The sequence below is a fragment of the Rattus norvegicus genome, chromosome 1 (genome assembly GCF_021556685.1).
Source record: "Rattus norvegicus strain SHRSP/BbbUtx chromosome 1, alternate assembly SHRSP_T2T, whole genome shotgun sequence".
Lineage (NCBI taxonomy): Eukaryota > Metazoa > Chordata > Mammalia > Rodentia > Muridae > Rattus > Rattus norvegicus.
In genome coordinates this window covers 130,778,210-130,790,492 of record NC_141534.1, presented here as the reverse complement: position 1 = coordinate 130,790,492, position 12,283 = coordinate 130,778,210, and the positions used below count along the sequence as shown (strand labels likewise).

The window sequence follows — 12,283 nt, the reverse complement described above, 5'->3', positions numbered from 1 at the left end:
GTAATCAAATTACCTCGCTTCCCCCTCCTTTCTTCCCTCTAAAACATCCCATTTACCCCTCATTACTCTTTCAAAGTCATGGCATCTTTTTCACTAAGTGTTGTTATATACATATACATACACATACGTATATGTATACATATGTTCCTGAATGCATAAACTATAACCCGCTCAGTCTGTATAATGTCACTTGTATATGTTATTAGTAGCCTTTAAGAAGATAACCAAGCTCACACACTCCGCTGTCCCTTTTAACACTCCGCCATGCTATACCTTCAGCAGATGCTGGCATCCTGCCTTCCTCAGACCTCCCAGCTCCAGACTAGTGACCCAGAGAAGTTCTGTCCTCTATAAGTCACCCCTTCTGTGGCTCACAGTCACAGAGCAGACATTAAAACAGCTTCCAGTGGTGTTCAGGGACTGCGTATTGATCTTGCATAGGCGATGCTCTGAGACGTCCTAAAGATATGCTGGAAACCACTCCCCTGCCCCAGGTCCTCTGCTCAGAACATTTCAAAACCTTTATTTAGTTGCCCACACCCTCAGAACAGCATAGGGAAGAGTGGCTAGGAAAGAGTTAACTGCACACGCACAGGGGTCCAGAGGAAGCAGTTGCAGAGCATGTACACAAACATATTGAGGGCCTTTGCTTCTGATTAGTCATATTAAAGACAGATCCTTCGTAACAGACCATCTGGGAAGCCGTTTGAATGTTACAGGAGAAGCACGATTACCTGCTACATGTCCAAGAAAATGAGACCCCGTGTCCAGACTCAATTAATTCCGTGACAGCACATAAATCAACAGGAAACACAGCCTCTGACACTGCCAAGCACTGGGCTCCTGAAGCATCCTAATGAGATGGGATAAAGGCTCATTGTCGACAAGAAAGAGTTGCAATGTCCTCATTACACGTCACACTTGTCTCCTGCACGGAAGGATGCACTAGCTGGCCCTGAGCGGGGCTTATAATGGAGCAGACGGAGATGAGAACAGCTATTCGATCACCACCGTCCAGGCTGGGTACAATCAAAGCATACGGATAAGACATGGACACAGTCAGGCTGGTGCCAACACCACGTCCATCTTCCAGGGTGGCCTCACGTGGTACAAAGATCATACTGTCTTGTTCCTTTCTCATATGACTCGGCTGCTTTGACTGTGCATGATTTACACTGACACAGCTTTAGAGGACAATCAGCCCAAATACCCTAGACAGAAGTCACCAGATATTTTTTTTTCTTCAAGATCCCAGGCTATTCTGAGTTCAGAGGAGCCAGTTCATAAGTTGTTTTGCAACCTAGACTGATGTCTACCACTATCAAGAAAGACTCTGTAACGTACTTAGGATCATGGGGAAGTGTACTTTTCTTTGAAAGTACAAAACTGTTGAGAACACTGTAACACTTCATTAACAAGGTCCTATTTAAACCTGTGTTGGCATGACCACCAAGACGAATGTGTGAGAATGGAAACATTCACAGAGTTTAACATAGAGAATGCAGTGCTGTATTTCAGTTACAGTCATGTGCACACAGAACTGAGACAATATATAGACATGTTAGCAAGCACGGCCTTTGAGTCATAGGACAATGGCATTTACCCGCCGCCTTACTTTATTTCTTCATGGTACTACTATAACCAAAATAAAAATAATAGTAATAATTAAAAAAAAACTAGTGTCCCTCTGAAGGCCCTATGTAACCCAAGCAGGCACACTGTCAGTTTGCATTTCTACAGCAGGAAGCATGGTTGGGGGTTGGGCTAACTTGTGTGGGCTAATCCTTTCCTTCTGGACAACGCCATGATTAGCTGGCTTCCCCAATACATTCTTACCTCACTAAGAGTACAGATGAATGGTCTGAAAATGCAGTCACAAACTACTGTTAGCCCCACCAAATCAGCAGCAAGGCCATAAGACCTGATTTTTCTGGAATCCCCTTGGATAAGCCACACTGAAGCCAGAGTTAATGTCATACAGGTCAGTAACAGGAAATGTGTGGACTTCTGCACAGAAACTTTAGTATCCTCACTGGCAACCTCTAACCAATAAAAACTGATTTTCTCACACAAAACTTCTCAATACCTTGTGGGAAAGGGAGTGGCTTGTGAAGTTAGCCTTTGTGAGGCATATGTGTTCCTCCTTGCTGTGCTGTAGGTGCACGCTCTTAGTCCTGAGGGCCTTTCTGAGTCCCATGTGTTAAAAGCTTGGTCTACAAAATAGTACTAGCTGAGAGCTGTGGACCCTTTATAGAGGTGTAGCTGTGACTCATTGAGGTCACTGGGAGTGTGTTCTTCAAGAGGGCTATTAGACCTCTAGCCCCCTCCTCTCTACTTCTCTTCCTGGCTATCAACCTTTTTTGTTTATAAGTTGACGCATGTAGGATATTTGTTATAGTAATGGGAAGCTGACTAAGGTAGGAGATAAGCAAGAGTGGTGATAAAGGGGTAATTAACACAAAACAAGCCCAACACTCTCCTTTGTCTCCACCTGCTTGAGAAACAACTTCTCCACTTAACAAACACCAACTAATAACAATAACAATGTTGCTAACTACGCCCTTGCCGAACCTATTCTCAGTAACAAAGAAGTAGCGTTCTCAGAGAAAACAGCTACAAGATTGGAAAACAGCTACAAAATTGCATAGTTTAAAAGGATTGTTTGTGCTCCAGTCCTGCTATTTTCCCGTATTTTCAAGCACATGCATCAATTATAACTTAAAAATAACACAGGTACATGTTGGGTTCCATCCGCACCCCCATCACAAATGCACATGTGAAAGTTAAAATCCACAAGGCCCTGATCTTGGATGACTTTGTGGGAAAGGGAACTTTCTAGAGACAGTTCCAGAAGGTAAAGCAGGACAGATCCCCTCCTTGACCTCAGAAGGAACTTACCTAAAGACAGCATCTTGATATTCAGTTTCTAGAACTGTGAGGCCATTTGGCCATTCTAAAACTGTTTGCTTTACTGCTGTGGGGACTTTGTTACAGTGGCCCTGGCACACTATCACTATCCATAAAGATACTGTGACCATCACTCAAAGTTAGTTCTCTGAAGTCTCAACAAGCAATCAGGGCTGTCTTTGCCCGATCTTTCCATCTCTTCAATTTCCTTTGCCCTTCTATATAAATTTTAGATGCAATTTCTCAATATCCATTTTTTAAAGTCCTATAGGGCATTTGATTGACTGGGGTTGCTTCAGTCCATAGAACAATCTGGGAGAATTTACATCAGAACTATATCGAATCTTCAGATGCATAAATGTGACAAATCTTTTCATTTATTTAGGTCATCTTCCCTTTCCCATAGCAGAAATTCATCCCAGCATGCACACTGCACGTTTTCTTAATATAATTACTCTCCCTCCCTCTGCCCCTGCCTGCCTTCTCTCTTTCCTTCCTCATGCTATTGTAAATGCCTTTTTTTATTACAAGTGGCTATCAAGTTTAGTATAGAAATATCATATACTATTGAGTCTTAGCCTCACTAAAGTTATTCATTAAAACCAGGAGGATTTTGTAGGTGGCAAGGACTCTTCAGACAATACTGCACCCCCACCCCCACCCCACGAGCTGGCTTAATTCATTCTATTGTGTGCACAAAGACTTGGCAGAGGCAGCATTTCTCCTCCTTACCTCCCTCCCTCCTTCAGTCTCATCCTCCCTCCTCTCTGTCTCTTCTTCCTTCCTTGCTCCCTTTCATTCTGCCTGACCCCATGCCCCTCCGTTTTTCTTGACCTCCTCCCTCCCTCCTTCCCTTCTTTCTGATCCTGTTTTATGGGTTATTTGGGGGCAGGGGCATGAATGGATGTTGGATTTACTGAGTGTTTCTACCCTTACTGAGACACTCATGGCTTTTCTTCTTTTTTACAGCTACCACTAATGAACTGTTTAATTCTGAATCCCAGCCATGTACTTCCAGGATTTGTCTATTTAGCAGCCATGAGGCATTAGCCTTAGATATGCTGCATGCATTTTGTGAAGGATTTTTCACATCTATTTTCATAGGATAGTTGATGGGAAATGTTCTTCCAGCATCCTTTATTCATCTCTGCTATGAAAGCAATGTTACTGTCACCTCAGAATTTCCCTTTCTGTTTCCTCAAAGAGTCTACGGATCATGGATATCATCATAACTATCTTATTTCTTTTTGAAAGAATTTGGCAATGAAGCTATTTAAATTTACTGGAATTTTTGGAAGTTTTTTTTTAACCATAAATTTGACAGTTTTTAATAGCTATAGGAAAATTTAGGCTATCTATTTTTAATGAGTTTCTTGATGGTTCATCTTTTTAAATGAATTGGTCCATTTCTCTGGGTAACAGCTTAGACCGATGGAGGGGATGCATCTTTCCTTCAGTAAAATAAAGTCCCCTCAAAGCTCCATTTTAACTGCTTGGCACACATTTTAACGCATTACGATTTAATTTTCACTTCTCTCAAGCTGTTTCATTTCTTGAGATTTCCTCTTTGACTCTTGTCTTTTAGAAGTATGTTGTTTATTTCTATCTGTTTGGGAATGTCTTTATTCTACAGCTTTCAGTTTAATCCCACTAGGATCAGAAAACATAATTTGCAAAAGTTCATTTCCTCTATGTTTATTACGATTTGTTTTATAATGCACCCACCTTGGTAGTAGCACTACACTGACTTCACAACATCTATTTTGCTGTAAATCCGTAGTTCTCCATAGATGAGCATTGGACATTTTCGTGGGTCAGTCTATCCATCTGCTTAGTGGGTCAGTCTGCCCATCTGCTCTGAATTTCTGCTGACCTTGCCCTACTTGCTCTACCAGTCATGGAGCAGGCACTGCTGAGGCTGGTAGTTACCTGTTTCTCCTCGCACTTCAGTCCGCCTTTGCTTTGCGTATTTAGGGCCTGTGCTGTTAGTCATGTTCACATGTGGGACATTTAGGTCTTCTGGGTGAATCAGACCTTCTGCCATTGATAGTGTTCTCTCTTTACTGCTGGTGGTTCTCCGTATCCTCAGGAAGTCCTTCTCCAACACTAAACTAACCACTTGTGTAAGTGGAGGTTGGAGGAGTGTATCATTTACTGTCCTTCTATTTCGACCATGTCTATTTTATCTCTGGTGCAGAAAGAAAACCCGGAGACCTGCACATGCTTGGCAAGTGCTCTCCCACGAAGCGACAGCTTCTGCGTCCACCTTCCTGCTTTAAACCTCTTAACAAGTGGTTCCTTACTAGAGAGTGATGGGTGATTGCTCTCAGGAGCCAGCCTGGTGACACGCACTCTAAGCTGACTTTTGGGCCATTTACCTTCCATGTGTCAATGGATGCTAGAACTTAGATCTAGCTGCCTTTTTGTTATGTTCCTCATTGTTTGCTTTGTTTTCTTGTCTTTCTGCTTTTCCTTTCCTGCCTGTATGTTTGTTGTACCCATGTCTTTAGTATTTTACTGCCTTTCTGGCTTTATTTCTCTTTTTTTTTTTTGTATTTTGTTTTGAGCTTTTAAAAAAAAAAATCCCAATACTTACTATATATCACAAAAAGGCTTCAAAACTCTCAATCTTTCTGGCTCAGCATCCTGAACGCTGGCACCATAAGCAAGCACTGCCACATATAGATTTAATTAATTAATTAAATTAATTTTAATGCTTATTCTATGGATTACATTCTCCATACCTAGTGTTTTATGGTCTACTTTGAATAAACACTTCACTACTTTAAATATGAAAACCTTACTACCATACATATTCCTTACCCATGGCTTTTACATTATTTATCATATATGTTATACCTATGTACATTAGAACACAATGAAGCTCATGCTTGGGGGAGACACTCAGATGCATGTTTAGCGCCTAAGGGGTTATCTAGGTCTTCACCACCTCCTTGCTCTTCTTTCAGTTCTAAGAATTCACGTGCTTCTGCTCAGCTGGAAAAGCAGTCACCACACATGGCACTAATTAACAAAAGCACACACATGCGCACGTGCAAGCGCGCGCGTGCGCGCGCACACACACACACACACACACACACACACACACACACACACACACACACACACACTCCAGTGGACTAGTGATACCATGTCCTTCGGAGCTTGTTTAAGTAAGTATACTACAGGAAGGTCTCATAACAAAACCCTTAGCGACACACTTCAAACACTATCTCCCATGATGACCTGATGCCTACCTATGACTTTTGAAGTCACTTCTTTAAAGCGGGGACCCTGCCAACAAATCCTCTGAGCTTCCTTCCTCTGACAACCCTGCATTTCACCTTCATTCCTGAAGGATCCATTCACTGGATGCAGGTTTCTTGGCTCCTGCTTTGCTGACATTATCATTTTAATATCAAAGGCATCATTCTACTGACTTTTGGTCTCTCTGGTTTCTGAGGAGAGGTCAAGTCACTGAGCCCCTGCTTCTCCAGTGAGCCCGATGTGGAAATGTTGTAGTTTTCAGAGGGACGATGACTGTGTGTCTATGTTCTTTGGGTTTATGCTGTTGGGGCGTTTGAGACTCTATAGTCTGTAAGCCTCCTTCTTTCACACGACATGTTTTCAGGCTTTTATTTCATCACATAGTTTTAGTTTGGTAAGGACTGTTGTTTGAAACTCTGATCTTGAATTTATGATCCCCCTGACTAGGCCTCCTGTATGCTAAGATTGTGGGAGTGTGATACCACACCTTGATTCAGGTACATGTGCCTGTGCTATCACGTGTGTGTGTGTGTGTGTGTGTGTGTGTGTGTGTGTATGCATACAGAGGGGTTAACACCCACATACAGCTTTCTTTTCACTCAGGAATTTCAATGCCATAGATCCTAGCATTTCTGACATTATTCTTATAGTCTCCAAGGACTTGCTATTTCTCTCTGCTACCTGGAGGTAATTCTACTCATCTACTTACTACGTACAGTCAACTAACTCCTCCCTGTGTCATGTCAATTTTACTTTCGAGATCATCCAATGGATATCTTTATTTCACACACACTTTTCAGTTTGAAAGTTTCCATTTTCTTCTACTTCTTTAAAATTTATATTTCTCTGAAGAGAATGTCTCTCTTTCTATTCACTTAAAAAATTGCTCTAACATTTATTTCATGGAACACTTCAAAGTCCTTGATGACACCAATGTCTAGGATACCCCAGGGTGACATTTATTATCTTCCCCACTTCAGGACTGGTCACTTTTTAAAAATAAAATCAGTGATTGACTGGAGAATTATATAGATTTTCTTGGTCCTTTGAAGATCAAAGAAACTTGTGGCTTACCCCTGACATTGTCAGGATTCCCTTTTGAAACTCTAGTAATGCGAATTTTCTTCTATTTGACTCCTTAGGCAGTCCACCCACTTAGATTCAGATGTCAGCTCTGTCTTCAGGAGGTGACTCTGCTGTCAACTCAACTTCAAAAGCTTGGTCGAGAACACTGAGTCTTTGCCTCACATGCCTAGAGATTAAACACAGGTGAGGACCACAGTTCATACCACAGATGAGCTCTAAAGCCCTGGCTAAGGTTCTGTGGGTGTATTCGGTGGACACAGCTGGCTGAGAGTCATAAATAGGTAGGTAGGTAAATAGGTAGATAGGTAGTAGGCAGGTAGGTAATAAGTAGGTAGGTAGATAGATAGTAGATAGGTGGTAGGTCATAGGTAGTAGGTAGGTAGTAGGTAGTAAGTAGGTAGGTAGTAGGTAGGTAGGTAGTAGGCAGGTAGGTAGTAGGTAGTAAGTAGGTAGGTAGTAGGTAGGTAGATAGTAGGTAAGTAGTAGGTAGGTATGTGGTAGGTAGGTAGTAGGTAGGTAGGTAGTAGGTAGTAGATAGGTAGGTCAGTAGCTGCACTGGCCAAGATTTCTTTCATATTGTCCAACCACCAAATGACTCCTTGCCCTGGTTTCTCTCTCCACCCAATTAGACCTTCTCAGAGTTTAACCTAACACCCAGTTCCATGGTTTTGTTCAGCTGGATGTCAGGCTGAAGTCAAGGTGGCATGGAGAGGGGAATCTCCATGACATTCACATCATAATTAGTTCACTTGTCCAGAGACAGGCGAGGTGCTTCAGCCTTTCAGCCTGCTTGTCGTTTCCTGTCCTCTGGCCTGAAAGGCCCGTTCTCAGAGTCTCACCATCCCTCCTCATCAAGCAGTTTCCCATCAGAGCCAACACAGATACTGAAGGGAAGTAAAAGCCCCAAAGCAGAACTCAATGCCAAAGCACTGGGCATCTAAGCACTGGCCAAGCTTCCTAGGGCATTTCCTCTAATTCTGTCCAGCAAAAGATACTAACCATGGTGCAGTGGCTCCATCTGACCAGAGCCATGCACTCTCCATTGATCCGCATATTGATTTTGAGAGGTACTTTAGGCTAAAATCTGCTTATTTTTATTTCATTCACTTCATCAAACCAGTGCAGCTGTCGGTCACCGCTTGGCTCGGCTGGGTAGCGCTGGCAGCAGCAAGAACAGCCACAGCACAGGGCAATGGACGAATTCTACCAGCCCCAGGGACTTCTACCCAGGCTGTCTGCTACATTGAAGCCACCAGTTCTAAAAATACCAATTTATGGGTCACATCCTAGCGGTAGTTCTGGGTAGTGTCCCAACATCTACATTGGAAGGCTCTGGGTGATTGGCACTTAGTTAAAACTGGAGACAATGAGATGTGAGGAAACCAATCAGGGTCCACGATCCATTAGGGTCCTGTAACCTCTAGGGGTTTACAGCCCCATCCTAAGAGAACAGGGAGGAGCTAAGGAAGGATGAGGGAGGCTGTTGAAGCTTAGCCAAGCAGCCCCTCTCTGGTAACATACTGCCATGAGCATCTGAGACCCTTGGCATGTGTAATAAGACACCTCACTCTTTACTAACACACTGCTCTCACAGGATATGCTGACTCTAGTCCCTTGTACTAATCTACCATATGGACCTCAGAGAATCAGTCCAGACCCTCAGAACTCACCCAGCCCCCAGCCCTCATGCACATATACAGAGTATGGCTTTTTTCGTTACACACTAACATAATGCTGGAATACAGCTGTATGATCAAGGGACCCTTGAGGCAGGGGCTCCATCCCTGACTTTATCAATAAAAGGACTACTATCTCAAGTTCCTTCACACAGATGGGTAAGGGGCTGAGAGGCTCACCTATGTATACATGTATGTGTGTGTATGTACATACACCCAAGCATGCATGCATTCCTTCAGGATCTCTAATCCAGGTGAAGTAGCTTGGTTTGTGTCCTCGTGCTTGACATAATTTGTTCCTATCGTCCTAGGGACTCGGATCGCAGGAAACTGTCCATTTTCAGTGTGGTGTTGCTGATCTGGCGCAGCCTTGTGGAAATAGGATAAGAACCTAATCGATGCCAGGGGAAAAATACACACTCATTTCTCCAAACTAACCATCCAAGTGGCCTACAGTGCCAGTTCCTGTAATCCTACACAGCTGGGGTCCATGTCAACTCTCAGCCACCCTTCTGCCTCCAGAGTGTAAGTTTTTCAGAGCTGCTCCAGGAGAAGGTACTAGAACAAAACTTGAATTTGATGGTACAGGGATAAAATGGCAGTACCAGCTATCCAGCTGGAGCAGAGAGTCCCAAGGATTCTGCAGAGGTACCAGAGTGTGGAAAGGACTTAAGGCATAGGTCCCAGTCCCACTTGATGCCAGCTGCCTGCCCCAGGCCCTCACTTACAAAGGATCTTAATGACCTGCACAACCCTGCATTCCCCACCCACGGTGACAATTTTACACGATGCCTTCACACCTCCACGGCCCAAAGCCAGTGCAGCAAGAGCTGTGTCTCTTGTTAGCAGCTCTTCTCCGGGGCCCAGTGATGGCTGATAGCAGGAGGTGAAGGAAAACTCAGAATGCTGAAATGGAAACTTCCGAATAGATACAGTGTGGTCTATTCCATCACCTTGTCGAAGCTGAATAAAACTCTCCCAAGGGGTACCTTTAGGTGATTGGTTTCGCCTTTCTTATTTTAAATGATCCAATTCTATTTATGTGCAACAGACTTTACAGAAATGTTCCCTGTGGGAACAGAGCAGAAGACTCATGCAGAAGAGATTCGGCAGTCACCACAGCACCTCTGGTTATAAACACAGTTGTGAGATTCTCATGTCCTTGGCTAAGGTAAAGGTGACTGGATCCTATGCCCAAGCTCTGGGGTCAGCTCACAGGGATCCTATCAGATTCTCCTGGGCTGTTCTCTAACACTGGGCTCAGGACAGCAGCCATCCCTCCTGGCCTATGTGCCCTGTGGTCCCCTGGAATATTCTCTGCAGGAGAGCATTTCTGCCAATCCTTCTCCAATGAAGGTGTCTCTGAATCCCCATGCAGAAATATTTGTCTCAGGAAGAACATGTTCTCCGAAGAACGGCATGGTGGGAACAGAGACAGTGGACACTTTCAGGAAAAGGCCCTGGATGTGACTTTTCAAGACAAGAATGAAAAACATAACCCTCTATCAAGCAGCAAGCCATAGCTGGCAGGTTACTGCCATAGCTGAAGCACGAACCTGGGGTTTCCCTGCAGGGACACATAACCTTGGGCTCCCCTACCTTCCTAGAGCTTCTTGCTCCAAAGAATATTGCCAGTGTCAGGTGAATGATGTCACCAGGGGTGGAACAGCTTGGACCTGGGAAAGTGTCCCATCATTACCTCCATATTACATCACGGCTCTCTCTGCCCCCTCATGCCACCTCTGGCCTGCTTCGTGTTTGACATCACCCTTGTGTGACAGCCATCTGAGAGCTGGAAACTTCCCTAGGAGGAATAATGCAGGAGGGCTTGGGTGGAACTGAGAGTGTATGCTTTTAACACGTGCTCCAGTTGCCATCAAGAGAGCCACTGTTTCAAATGCAAAGTGTCACGTAGATTTCTTGTCACATGATGAGTGACAGGAGCCCCTGCCTGTCCTTCAGCAGCCGCAATGAGGGAATTGATAATAAAATGTCCCTGTGGTTAGAGACCTTCTTCCTGGAAGGTAAAGACTCCAAAATCTAGGCTACTGGTGTCCTTCTCTGGAGCCCAATGCCCTAGCACCCAAAGAAGTCAAGAACAGTGGCCTATACAGGACTTGTCTACACATGCCCACCAAATTCTATCACAATCCAGTGAGCCATGAAAATTGGAGCCTGAATGCCCACTGACAGCTGGGCAGAGGCCCCAGGAGAGACAGAAGGGCAGGAAAATCCTTGTTGGCAGTTTGTGCATAGAAGTAATCTCTATTCCTGCCAATTCTCCATTCTACCATTGAGGCATGCTCAAGACTCTGAAATGGAAACACCCAAGGATGCCTATTTCAGTGGTGTCTCAATGCCGTCCCTCGACAAGAAACGGCCGTGTCACCTAGGAATGTGTCAGGACTGGAAAATCCTGGGTACCGCTCCAGACAAGCTGAAACTCCATAGCAGGATGCAGTAACCTAGTCTTCCCCCAAAATGTTTTGATGTACATTCACATCTGAGATCTATCTTAGCATGTCATAACTGCACTGGGATGAACAGCTCTGTGCTCTAAGAAGGCAGAAGGCAGCTTGATTCTAAGCATCACTCTCAGTTAGCCCACATATGTGTGTGACCTTCCCCATCCCTTGTCACGTAGCCTTCACTTGCTCCTTATTAACACCAAGCGAAAGCCATCAACCTTTGCGTAATAAGCAACTGGGTAAGTTTTGCCCCTGGTTTCTGGGAGAGAGACCCTGAATCCTGGGGCTTTTCCAATAGAATAAGTGTTTCTGCTGCTAATCTCGATGGGACCCTGGATTTAGTATAGGCTGCTCAGGCTGCAGGGACCAACCAAGCTTGGAGGCTTTGAATCTGAGATACCTGATGCAAGCTGACATCTGGAAGGGAGGACAAAGAGGCCGGCAATGAAGTTCAACCAATGACATAATCAGTCACACCCCTTCGATGAAGCCCCAATAAACATGGATGATGAAGCTCAGCTGAGCTTTCCTTGCTGGCTATACCTTGTTTATCACCACACGTCAGGGCAGGGAAGAATCATAGATCCCTGAGAGTAATGGAAGCTTTGAGGCTAGAAGCCTCACAGCCTTTATTTTATATGCCTCCTCTTTTGTTTTGGTCATACTTAGATCTTTATGTTTAGTGCTTTCCTGGGGTCTTTCTAGAAAATTGCCAAATGAGGACTGCTAGTTGGAAGCCTAGAATCTGAGGTCTCCTTGTCAGAAGTGAGGGTGGGCTTGCAGGAGACTATCCTGTAGCATTTGGTTTGGCTCTAAACAGTTGGTTCAACAGGTTAAGACCCACAGGTCTAAGAGGAGAGGGAATACAAGGATGGTGGA

At 44.3% G+C, this 12,283-nt stretch overlaps 1 protein-coding gene and 1 long non-coding RNA gene across 8 annotated transcripts in view; one reads left to right on the top strand and one right to left on the bottom strand.

The window, feature by feature from the left end:
• The window catches only part of LOC148007700 (uncharacterized), a 32,695-nt gene extending 20,774 nt beyond the window's left edge, over positions 1–11,921 (top strand). Inside the window, exons 2-3 of the long non-coding RNA XR_015646863.1 lie at positions 7,317–7,443; positions 9,248–11,921. This is a non-coding gene — a long non-coding RNA (uncharacterized LOC148007700). The remainder of the gene's footprint in view (positions 1–7,316; positions 7,444–9,247) is intronic.
• Positions 1–12,283, bottom strand: part of Apba2 (amyloid beta precursor protein binding family A member 2) — a 237,316-nt gene that overhangs the window by 66,334 nt on the left and 158,699 nt on the right.